Consider the following 10,652-nt stretch of genomic DNA (forward strand, 5'->3'; position numbering starts at 1 on the left):
TCGGCATCGTGGGGCCCAGGGCAGCCTGGCCCTGCCTCCTGAGTGACCGGCACCCCGGACAGGGCTCCGCTGGGGGCGGGAGCGACCGGGCCCTCCTTGGCCAGGCTGAGAGGCCGGGAGGAGGCCCCTGGCCGCCCTGCCCTGGGGAAGGCGCCACAGTGGCCTCCTGCCGGGCGGCCGCCCTTGCCCACGCTGTGTCGCACCCGTCCCTCTGTGCCCCATCACTGTCCTGGGCCACTTCCTCCCGCCTCTCCAGCTTGGGGGTCTCTCTCTCCCCTCCCCGCCACCTGTCTCTGTCCCCGGTACCTCCTTTCACTCTGAGAGCCTGTCTCCCTTTTCTCCTGAACCCACACCTTCCTCCAGGGTCCCCGCCCTCTGCTCCTGGGTGACCCCAGCAGGGAAAGGAAGGGGGCCCCCGGGGGGGTCCAGGAACGGCTCAGCTCTTAGGGGCCAGGCGGGGAAACGGCGCTGGGTGTGTGTGCAGGAGCAGAGCCGAAGACCTGAAGCTGCCCGCGCGCTGCGGCCCCTCGCCGGCGGCCGCCCCGAGACCCCGCTTGGAGAGGCTCCGTTTCCACCTTCCCAGGCCTCCTCCAGGCCCTGCTTCCTCCCTGTAACCCCTTTTGGAAGGTGTCCCGGTGGCAACTCTCACTAAGGGGTGAATGACTGGCAGGGCTTTCCCGTCCAGTGCGGTCTCTACGTGCCGCGGCCGCCTGGGCTGCGTCTGCGGGCTCCGTGCCTCCAGCCGCCGGGTGGCCCCGGGAGGGAGTGGACCTCACGCCCTCCTCGCGGGATGCCCTGTCCGGCACGGATGCCTGCAGCCCCCATCACGCGCCTCCGGGGCTGCAGTGGGCTTCAGCGGGAAGGGCCGAGTTCAGGGCGGGCTGTCCTGCCCCGCAGACCAGCGCAAGGGGCGCTGGGGCCCCGGGAGGCCTTCCGAGCTCCGCGGCAGAGTCCAGGGAGGAGAGGCAAGCCTGCTGCTGCGTGGGGCGGGGGGGGGGGGGGGGCGGCGGGAGGGCCGGCTCCGGGGCTCGGGAGGGAGTGGGGCGGGGCTGCGTGAGGGGGAGCCCCCCGCGGCACCTCTGGTCCTTCCTAAGCCCCATCTGACAGAGCGGCTGGGCCTCGGGAACGGAGAGACGCAGAGTCCCCGGGGTTGTCCCACAGGGGAGGGGAGGGGAGGGGGCTGAGCATCCCATCTGATGCCCCGGGATTCCAAAGGGGGCTCTGCGGGCGGACGCGCCTGGCTGACCCGGACGCTGCAGGGGGCACGCCCACCGCTGCAGGCTCCTCTTCCCATCCCACCTGCCCTGGGGGTGGCGGCAGCAACGACAGCCAAGCAGCTCCTCCATCCTGAGAGCCAGGCCTGCAGCCCACGTCCTACCCACGAGCTGGGGGGCAGGGGGGGAGGGCGAGAGTGCCCCGGGCTGAGGGAGGGTTCGCGGCTGCATGGCCGGCTGTGCTGGACAGGCCCCCGTTCCGTGTCTGGGATCCGCTGCCGAGAGTGGGGGCATCAGCAGCGGCGCAGGAGCTCAGGGGGCTGCCGGCGGCCACCTGGGCGACCAGAACGCCTGGCTTTGCCTTGAGGGGCGGGGGCCGTGGCCCGCACCCCGTCCTCTTCTGGGGCCGAGCCAGGTGACCGTTTTCTCTCCCTCCAGAGACGATGCACTATGTGGCCACCCTGCTGCTCCCTGCCGACCCCCCAGGACAGGCCCCGGCACCTCCCAGGGCGCCGTGCACCCTCTGAACTGCTGGCTACGGGGAGGCAGAGTCCACGGGACCCCCTTGTCCCTGGAAACAGGTCAGAGGCGAAGGGGGGCAGGACAGGGAGGGTGCTGGCCGTGACCCCGTACTGATGGGCACAGTTAGCCCAGGGTGCCCTGGCTGCTTCATGGGGCCGAAGCCCTGAGGGACCGCCCCCCCGCCACAGCCCCTCTGTCCCCCCACAGAGGTGCCTCTGGCAGCTGCCCAGGCCGCCTCAGATTGGCCACAGCCCGCAGGCCTGGGGCCCTGGAGAACCCAGGCCGCTGACCGGTCAGCAGACTGTGAGAACACTAATGAAAACAACCCTTCAGATGCATCAAATGACGCCCTTATGCTTCCTCGTGGCTGCAAACGTGTTTCCTTGTAAACCTCTCCTGGAAGTGGACGCTGACGGGCGGGGTCCCCCGGCCGCCCTCCCCCCAGGTCCTTCCTGTGGGAACCGGCCGTGCGCCCCGCACCCCCCACCCCGGAATTTGGCCGCCTCGGAGGGGCGTGGCCCCTGAGAGTGTCTCCGGACGGACGCAGAGCCTCCCCCTGGGGACAGCCTCAGCCACCTCTGCAGGACCTGGCCCTGTGCCCGTCCCTGGGTCCTGGGACGCGACGGCAGGCTTCCCCCCTCAGCCGCCCTGAGCCCCAGGGTCCTGGCCTGGGAAGTGGGGACAGAAGCGGCCCCTGCCTCCAGGGCCTGCGGGGAGATGGAGGCAGGACGGGGTCAGAACGGCTGTTTCATTTGCAAAAGTGATGTTTCTATGAAAATGCACACGTTTGACGTGCAGACAATCCTGGGAGGCTTTATTGGTTTAGACCCCCTTTGCTCCCATTTTGAGGGGTCCCACCTCGTGTGAGAGTCCGGGTTCCACCAGGACGGGGCGAGGGGCAAGGACAAAGGAGGTGCCCCTAATGGGCCAACCAGGCGGTCCGGGAGTGGGGGCCACAGAGGCCTGGCAGCTCCGGGGCAGGAGGACGGGATGCAGGGGTGCCGGGGGTGTGGGGGCTGCGGCTTCCTCCCCTCCCCCGTCCCCAGGCCGCTCCTGGCGACTTGGGTGAACCAGAGGTTGATGGGCCCTCAGGCGCGGGGCGGGGGGTGGGGGCCCCCAGAAGGTCCCCGCAGGACCCGCCGGCTCCGGGTGGGCGGGGCGGCCGCCGAGAGCTGTCCAAGGTGCTGCCCAGATGACCGGACTCGAGACAGAAACACTCGCCCGCCTCTCCGCGGGGCCCTGGGCCTCAGCGCTGCGGCCACCGCCATGCCAGGCCCCGCCCCCCGGAGGTCAGAGCGGGGGGCGGGGCCAGGCTGGACGGCTGACCACGCAGACACACCTGGGTTGCCCGTGCACAGGGCTCGGCCTGGGCCGCGCGACCCGCCCTGCGCGGGGCCAGCAGCTCACCTGCCGCCTGCGGCCCTGGACGCAGTGCCCCGCCCGGGGAGACCTGGCTCCCCGAGCGCGCAGGTGAAGGCGCACAGTGAGCTCCCAGGGGTGAGCCTACCCCAGAGGGAAGGGGACGGGGGCGGGGACAGGCAGAGAAGCCACTGTCCCCCGTGCGCCACTCCAGGCGGCAGGCCCTCTGTCCGAACCCGCGGGTGGAGTCCCGGCCGCCGGGCGCCTTCGCAGCACCTGGCCCCTGCCGCTGGGGCCTGTCACCCGTGCCTCATCCTGCTCTCTGGCCCCGGGGCCGCCTCGGGGACGTGACCCGGTGTCGCCGGCGAGGCTGGCAGCGGCCTCGGCCGCGGCGGCCACTTCCCCCGCGTACAGAGGGGCGGGGGGTGGGGCGCGGACGTGGGAAGGGTCCGATGGGTGCCCCGCGGCGCCGGCTCGGCTCCTGGTTGGGAGTTTGACTCCTGTCGCGGGGGGCGTGGCAGGGGCCGTGTGGCCGGGCGGCGGGGACACCCCGGGCGCGAGCGGGAGCGAGGGCTCCAACCCGTGCACGGAGCTCCCGGGCGGCCGGAGTCCGCGCGCCCGCCCCTGCGCCCGCGGTTAAAAAAAGCGGTGAACGGATCCGGGAGAAATCGAGCCTCCAAGTGGTTAATTGGCTTTGCCTCCATCCGCGCGATGAATATTCATGAGGCGCGCGGTCGGCCCGCCTCCTCCTGCGGTGACAGACAGCAGCCCGCACTCGGCGCTGATTGGCCCAGCGGCGCTCGGAAATGCCATAGCAACCCCTGGCTGGTTGCCTAGCAATTCTTCCCTTTCTTCCTTTTTTCCCCCCCTAAAGCCCAAGCCCGTAATCCATAGGCTAAGGGCGGAGCCGTCTTTGTGCCGCGGAGTGTGCCTGCGCGCACGCGTGTTCACACCCAGGTGTACGGTTACCTGCCGGTGGGTGTGCCCGGAGGGCGCGGGCAGGGGACGCCCCTCCACGGCAGATCCCAGGGACCCGGGGTGCTCCCGTGACCCCGAGCTGCCCAGGTGCCCGCCCAAACTCGGTGTGGGCGCGTCCCTTGCTTGGGGGAAGGAGGCGGGCCCCCATGCACACAGGCAGGTGGACACGGCTCCTCAGCCCCGGGCTCCTCAGCCCCGGACCCCCCTGGGGAGAAAGTAGTGGGCTTGGCGTTGCCACTCCTTCTTCGCTCAGCGAAGGTTCCAGGGGGGATCCACACCACGGCAGTTGGCGAGGTCGCCGGCATCGACGCGTTTCAGAGCCCAGACCGCGACAGGGAGGGTGAGCCCGGGCCTGCCCCTCTGCGCCCTGAAGCCAGCGGCTTGGCTGGGCTGCCTGCAGGACACGGCGATCGGGGTGCCTGGCCACCAGCCCGTGCCCCGCCCCGGGGGGCAAGGCCCTGAACGTGCGTGTTTGTGAGGGGACCAACGCAGGCGGCAGGCAGGGGTCATCGGGGACACAGGGTCCGTTAGCCTTGCCCAGGACAAGCCAGGCCAGAGCGGGCAGCACCCCCGAAGTCCAGGGCTCGCTGGCCATGGAGGATGCCTGGTGGGCGGCGGGTTCTCGCGTCCAAAAACGTGTGGGGGAGGGTGACCCTTTTTTTCCTGGGAGGCGGTGGGTGAGAAATCGCAACAAACACTCTGGAGTTTTGTTACATTTCCTTTATTTCAGGACATGGAAGAGCTTAACTCTTAGATGTCAGTGGCAGACACACCAGGACCAAGAACCCCAGGGAGCCGCACCCAAAGTCAGCCGCTAACATTTAAGCACGGCATCAGGAGACAGAAGAGCGGAGAAAACCTCCCACTCGCAGAGGAGGCCCTCCCGCCTAACGGGGCGGAGGCGGGGGCGCGGGCGCCGCCTCGCTGCTGCCCCGGGGCCTGTGCGCATGCGGCGCAGCCAGAGTGGACGCACCTGGCGACCAGTGGAGACAAGACGACTTGCGCCCCATGCTGAGGCCCGTTGGCCCCCCTGTCCCACCGGCGAGGGCTCCTATGGAAAGCCAGGGACTAAGTCCCCATCGGAGGCTGGGGAAGGAAGTGGGACCGTCTCCGGGATCCCGGGTTCCTGGGAGCAGGTGTTCTGGGCGTGGGGACGGTCCGCGCTGATTGAATTAAAGTGGCCAGAGGGACCTCCTGGTCAGTTCCTGCTGGGCACCCTGTCAATGTCTCCCAGACCCCCGCCCAGGGCGCAGGGGGCAGCCAGCCAGCCCAGGTCCCAGTTCCAGGTGTCGGGGGAGCAGGCTGGGCAGAGGGAAGGGCAGGCCCTACAGAGGCACTCAGGGTGGGGAGCCTGGGGTGTCGGCCCCCCGGAGGGCCCGGCCACACTTCCCCTCTTCCTGAGGCACGAAGGCCCCTTCAGGAGTGAGGGAGAGGGGCACAGATGGACTCTGCAGCACCGGCTGGTCACCTGTCCTGCCCAGTTCCCCAAAGACCTCCAGGGAGGGACGGGCACCCCGGGACCAGGGTGGGCCATTGCGGTGCCTGGCAGGGACCGCTGCCTGGGGCTCAGTCCCCAACCCACATGGCCGGCGAGGCCGGGGTGGTCATCCCTCTGGGGGGACCTCAGCTGGGGGCCCCGTCACACCGCCCTGTGTGCTGGGCCTAGCCAGGGCGCTGTGGTGCGGAAACTGAGGGAGAGCGGCGGCCGCCACGGCAGCGAGGTGTGTTGGAGGCGAAGCCTCCCGGGTCTCCTCCCCCGTCTCCTGCCCGCTCTCCGTGGAGTGAGCACATGCGGGCCCAGTGGCCGGGCGTCCCTCCGCCAGCCAGACGGACCTCCTGGATGGCAGGAACCTCAGCTGGCCCGCTGGTGGTCCTGGGCTCTCGGGCCCGGGTGTCCCCACCGCGCCGCAGGAGCCGCAGTGGGCAGGCCAGGCAGGGAGCTCTGGGGCTGGACCATCCCAGTCGGGGTCGCCCATGGTCCTGCAAGCCACACAGAGGCCCCAAGTCCCGGATCCCAGAGGGGACACGGGAGGGAGCGGCCGCCACCAACCACACGCCTCTCCTGCCGGAAGGAAAGGCTGGCTCAGGCGGCTCAGGGAGGCACACACCCCAGCGGGCGGCCGGGAGGGCGGGCAGCCAGCCGGGCGCAGCGGGGCCCCCGCCAGCCGGCAGCCAGCAGGGCGGGGCCTGGGCGAGGCCATGGCCCTAGGCCCGCGCTTCATCCCCCCTGCTCCCCGGGCTGACAGCACCGCAAAGAGCCCCAGGCACACACCGCAGGCCTTGTCCTCGGAAATGGGCCCAGCTCGGGGCGGACGGACCAGGACGCCCCTTCCGCAGGCTGCCAGGCCGGAGCCCTGGTTTTCTGAAAATGGGGACCCGGAGCTGCCGCCACCACAGGGCAGAGGACAGGGGGTGGACAGGGAGGAAGAGGTTGACGAGGAGCAGAGTGTGGCCCTGGAGGGCCTTAGGGGCAGAAGAGGAAGGAAGAGTAGAGGCGAGTTCGGGCCTCAGGTCCGGGTGGGGGTCCCGGGAATCCTCGCACGAGGCCCCTCGGACCCTCAGTGTCCCCCAGCCCCTCTCCTTCCTGAGCGGGGGCGGGGGGGGGGCGGGGCCGCTGGAGGAGCTGCCAGTGAGGGGGCTGGAGGCAGCTCCCGGAGCGGAGCTCCTTCCTGCCCCCAAGGCCGCAGCGGTGTGTGACCAGGCCTTCGCAGGTGCCCTGCTGCTGTCCAGGGGGCCTTGGGGTGGACCCCCATCTCCTCGGCAGGGCACTCGGGCAGGTGCGGCCGACGGGGGAGGGGCAGACATCAGGCACCTCGGGCCGGCCGGGCGGAGCTGCCCCGTGAGCAGCTCCAGACGCCCCCGCACTGCGAGCAAACGCCCCTGGAACTCTGGGAGACCCCACGCAGGAAGAGGGCACCCACCGCAGCCCCCTGCCCACCCCCTCCTGGGTCCCAGGGGCCGGCATTCGGGGCGGACGGGGCGCGTCTGCAGGGCCTTGGTGGGCGGCACGGAGAGGTGGTGCCTCAGTTCTGAGAAAATGGGGTTGTTGGCTTCCGTCTTTTCCCGAACTTGGGGGGTGGGGTTTGCTCTCCGGCCACTTTCAAAAGCTTTCACTCTGTGTGGGTTCTGAAAAGTGCCCTTCATTACGTTTAGAAGCCGAGGGCAGACGCCTGGCCCAGGGGGGCCAGCCCGCAGCGCACAGGGGAGGGGGAAGGGGGAGGCGGCGAGGGGCAGGCCGGCGCCGGGGACCGGCCCTGCTGGGCTCCCAAGGACGTGCCTGGGGAGGCGGGTCCCCGAACTTGCGGCTTCCCCGGACCCTCCCGGCAGCCCCAGGCTGCACTCCGAACCCCCTCATTGCAGCTGGGGGAGCTGCGGCCTCACTCCCGCCCCCTGGCCCTGCATCTCCCAGGCACCCCGAGAGCCACCCCAGCCAGCCCTCCCCCGTGGCTGCCCCCTTCCCAGGCCGGCGCCGGCCGGTGGCCAAAGGGCGGGGGCAGGTGCCTACGCCTCCCTTCCCGCCCCTCCTTCCTGCTGGTCCCCCTTTCTCGTCTCACCTGCCTCCCATCCAGGCGGCCCAGCGCCCAAGAGGACAGCCCGCTGGCAGGCGTGTCCCCAGATGTGGCTGTGCGGGACCACCCACCGCCACGGGCCTGTGTCCCCCGGGTCCCAGAGGAGTCCCTGAGGACAGCTGCCTGCAGGTGGGCCCCCGGTTCACCTGCTGCCGCAAGGGGCCGGGTGCGGCCGGCACAGGAGGGTTTCGGACGGCCTTGTGCAGAGCCGTGGCTGGTCCTGGTTCATTTCCTTTCATGGACTGACAACCCGGAGCTCCTCCGCGGCCACGGAAGCCTTTGCGTCGCCCAGCACCTCCCCGCGGGGACACATGGGGCGCACCTGGGGGGCCCGTGCCGCCCCCACGGCCTTTGTTACCCTGTCAGCTTGGAAAACAGGTCATGGGAAATTAAATTGCTTAAAATAGGTCACCAATTATAACTCCGCATTCTATGAAATGAGAGCATCTCTGAAACCCTCGTTCGTGTACGGTAATTAAAGGGTAACTGCTCGGAGGGGAACCACTGAGGCTCTGCCCGGCGGGGCGGGGCCCCCACGCGGCGACCCCAGACAGATGGCGTCTGGGTCCCAGTCTGCAAACACCGCTTTGGGATCCCAGCCCCAGCAGGGCAGAGGGCAAAGGAAGGATGAACCCATTTCAGTCGTTACGAGTAAAAACGAAACCACGTGCCACCCCCCAGCACAGCGGGGTTACTGTCCCGAGGATACCGCCACCGGCGTCCGGGCCACGTCGGCCTGGCCTCGTTTCCCAGGCGACGGCCTTGGTGGCCCAGGGCTGGGTCGGCGGCATGCGGAGCAGGCCCCACTCCGGCCGGGCCAGCAGCGCCCGCCTGCCACGCTCGCAGTCTGCAAATTCGTCCCCTGAGTGACTTGTGGTTGCAGACAAGGCGGCTAAGGCACAGAGGGGCCCGGGGACATGTCCACGGTCACCCAGCAGGGGTGGCTCCTCTGTCCTTGACCTCACTGTGTCCACAGAGGGCGCACAAATGTCCTCCCCTCAAGCTGAGCCTCGTTCAACTCCCAGGGGAGGCAGCCAGAGGGACTGTCGGAACCCATTTTTAAAAAAGATTTTATTTTAGAGAGAGGGGACGGGAGGGAGAGGGAGAGAAACACCCATGTGTGGTTGCCGCTCGTGCACCCCCTCCTGGGGCCCTGGCGCTCAACCTAGGCCTGCACCCCAACTGGGAATTGAACCGGTGACCCTTCAGTTCACAGGCTGGCGCTCAGTGCACTGAGCCACACCAGCCAGGGCTGAGAATTTTTGCCAGAGGAGGTGAAGACGCCCGGGCCCCTTGGCAGGGGGCAGCTGGCAGGGCCTCAGAGGGACCGGCCGCCCACCCAGGGGCAAGGCTACAGTCAGGCGGCCTCAGCTGCGAAGTGTCCCCGGCAAGACGGCCGATTCCCTGGGATGAGGCCTGATTGTATTCCAGTCGCCGCCGCTGCGGCCTATTCACATTCCGAGGGCTATTCCGGCAAGACAGCGCCAGCTCTGGTGCCGACGAAAACACCACGCGATCGCCCACGCACCGAGCGAGGCCCCGGCGGCGGGACAGAGAAGCCTCGCGGCCGTGCGTGGGGACCCCCCACCCGCGTGTCTGCAGATGGGCGCCCCGCCTGTGTCTGCGCCCGTCTGGGGTTCCGTGGCCGGATCACACAGCAGGACACCAAGGACCCTCGGTGTCTGGGGCCGCATTGTTTCCTGGCCGCCCCCCTCCGCCAGGCCATGGCCGTGGGTGGTGCTGTCTTGCTGTGCAAAGAGATTTAAAAATTGCTGTTGTGACAATATGGCTTTTTCACAGGCTGCGATGAGATGAGATGATCCTGGCAGAGCGGTCACCGCGCGCCAGGGCATCCGGAAGCCAGGCAGCGCCGGCCCTTCCCGACAACCCCCGACCGGCCGGGTCAGCTCACCGGCAGCCCCGCAGCGCCGGGCCGGCCGCCCTTGAAAAAAACGCCTTCCAGGTTGAAATAATGAGACTAGATTCCCAGGAAGTCGCAGACAGGCAGACACAGACGTCCCAGGCAGGCTCACCGTCTGTGACGTGTAGCACCTTACGTCACAGCGCGGCGCCGCCGCCAGGGTGCGCGTTGCGCAGTGTGCGTGTTTGGTCTCCCCGTCTGTCACAAATTGGGGCGCCCGGGGCCCCCACCTCGACCTGGATTCAGGTTGCCCCTCCCTACACGCCTCCGCCTGAAAGGTCCCCACGCCCTGCAGCCACCAGTCCGCTCTCCAGCTCTGCCATTGTGTCCTGTCAAGAGTGTTGCATGAATAGAAGCAAACGTGCATTTGTGGTCATGCGTGTGTGAGATCGTGCGTGTGTGCGCACAAGCCCCACCCCCAGCTCCTATGCCTTCAGAGCAGCCTCCGGGCACGGCCGGCCCGTGGGTGCGGACTCCGGCCCCAGGTCTCGCCAGGATGGAGGAGCCCGTGAGCTCTCCGGCCCCTCGGGGGGAGAAGCCAGGCCTTCAATACCCGCGCGGAGGAGCCCGGGGCCGAGCGGGGGCTGCATTGCCGCCCCAGGAAACGGCAGGCTGGACACACTCGTCTTTGCCCACGGGAAGAGCGAAATAAGGTCGATACCGATTTTAATAAAGAGAATCAATTAGGCTTCACCACCCGGTGCATCTTTCAACGCTGATCACCGCTTGTCACCGATGTGAGTTCGCCAGTGACCGCCAGCGGGGGCCCGAGCCGTCCGCTCCCATGATGCCCGGCGGTGGCTGCGGCCCCCAGCCCCGCCCCTGCCCCGCAGCTTCATCCGGGGCTGGAAACAGAGGCTCTGGTGAGGTCGCTGTGCCCACGCTGGGGGGGCGCAAGTCCGGGGTGGGCATCGACGCCCGCGGCCAGCCCTGCCTTTTGTCTCCGTTTCTACTCAGAGGGGCCCTCCCCTCGGCGTTGGGCTCATGGCGTGGCTCACGGGAAACCAGCCAGCGACGCGCTGCCCTCACGCGGGCAGGACTCGCGGAAACACACCCCTCCGCCCTGCGTGGCACCCACCGCGGTCCCGG

Source organism: Pteronotus mesoamericanus, unplaced genomic scaffold, assembly GCF_021234165.1.
Source record: "Pteronotus mesoamericanus isolate MK-2021 breed Mesoamerican mustached bat unplaced genomic scaffold, CSHL_Meso_final contig_436, whole genome shotgun sequence".
In the NCBI taxonomy this organism is placed as follows: Eukaryota; Metazoa; Chordata; class Mammalia; order Chiroptera; family Mormoopidae; genus Pteronotus; species Pteronotus mesoamericanus.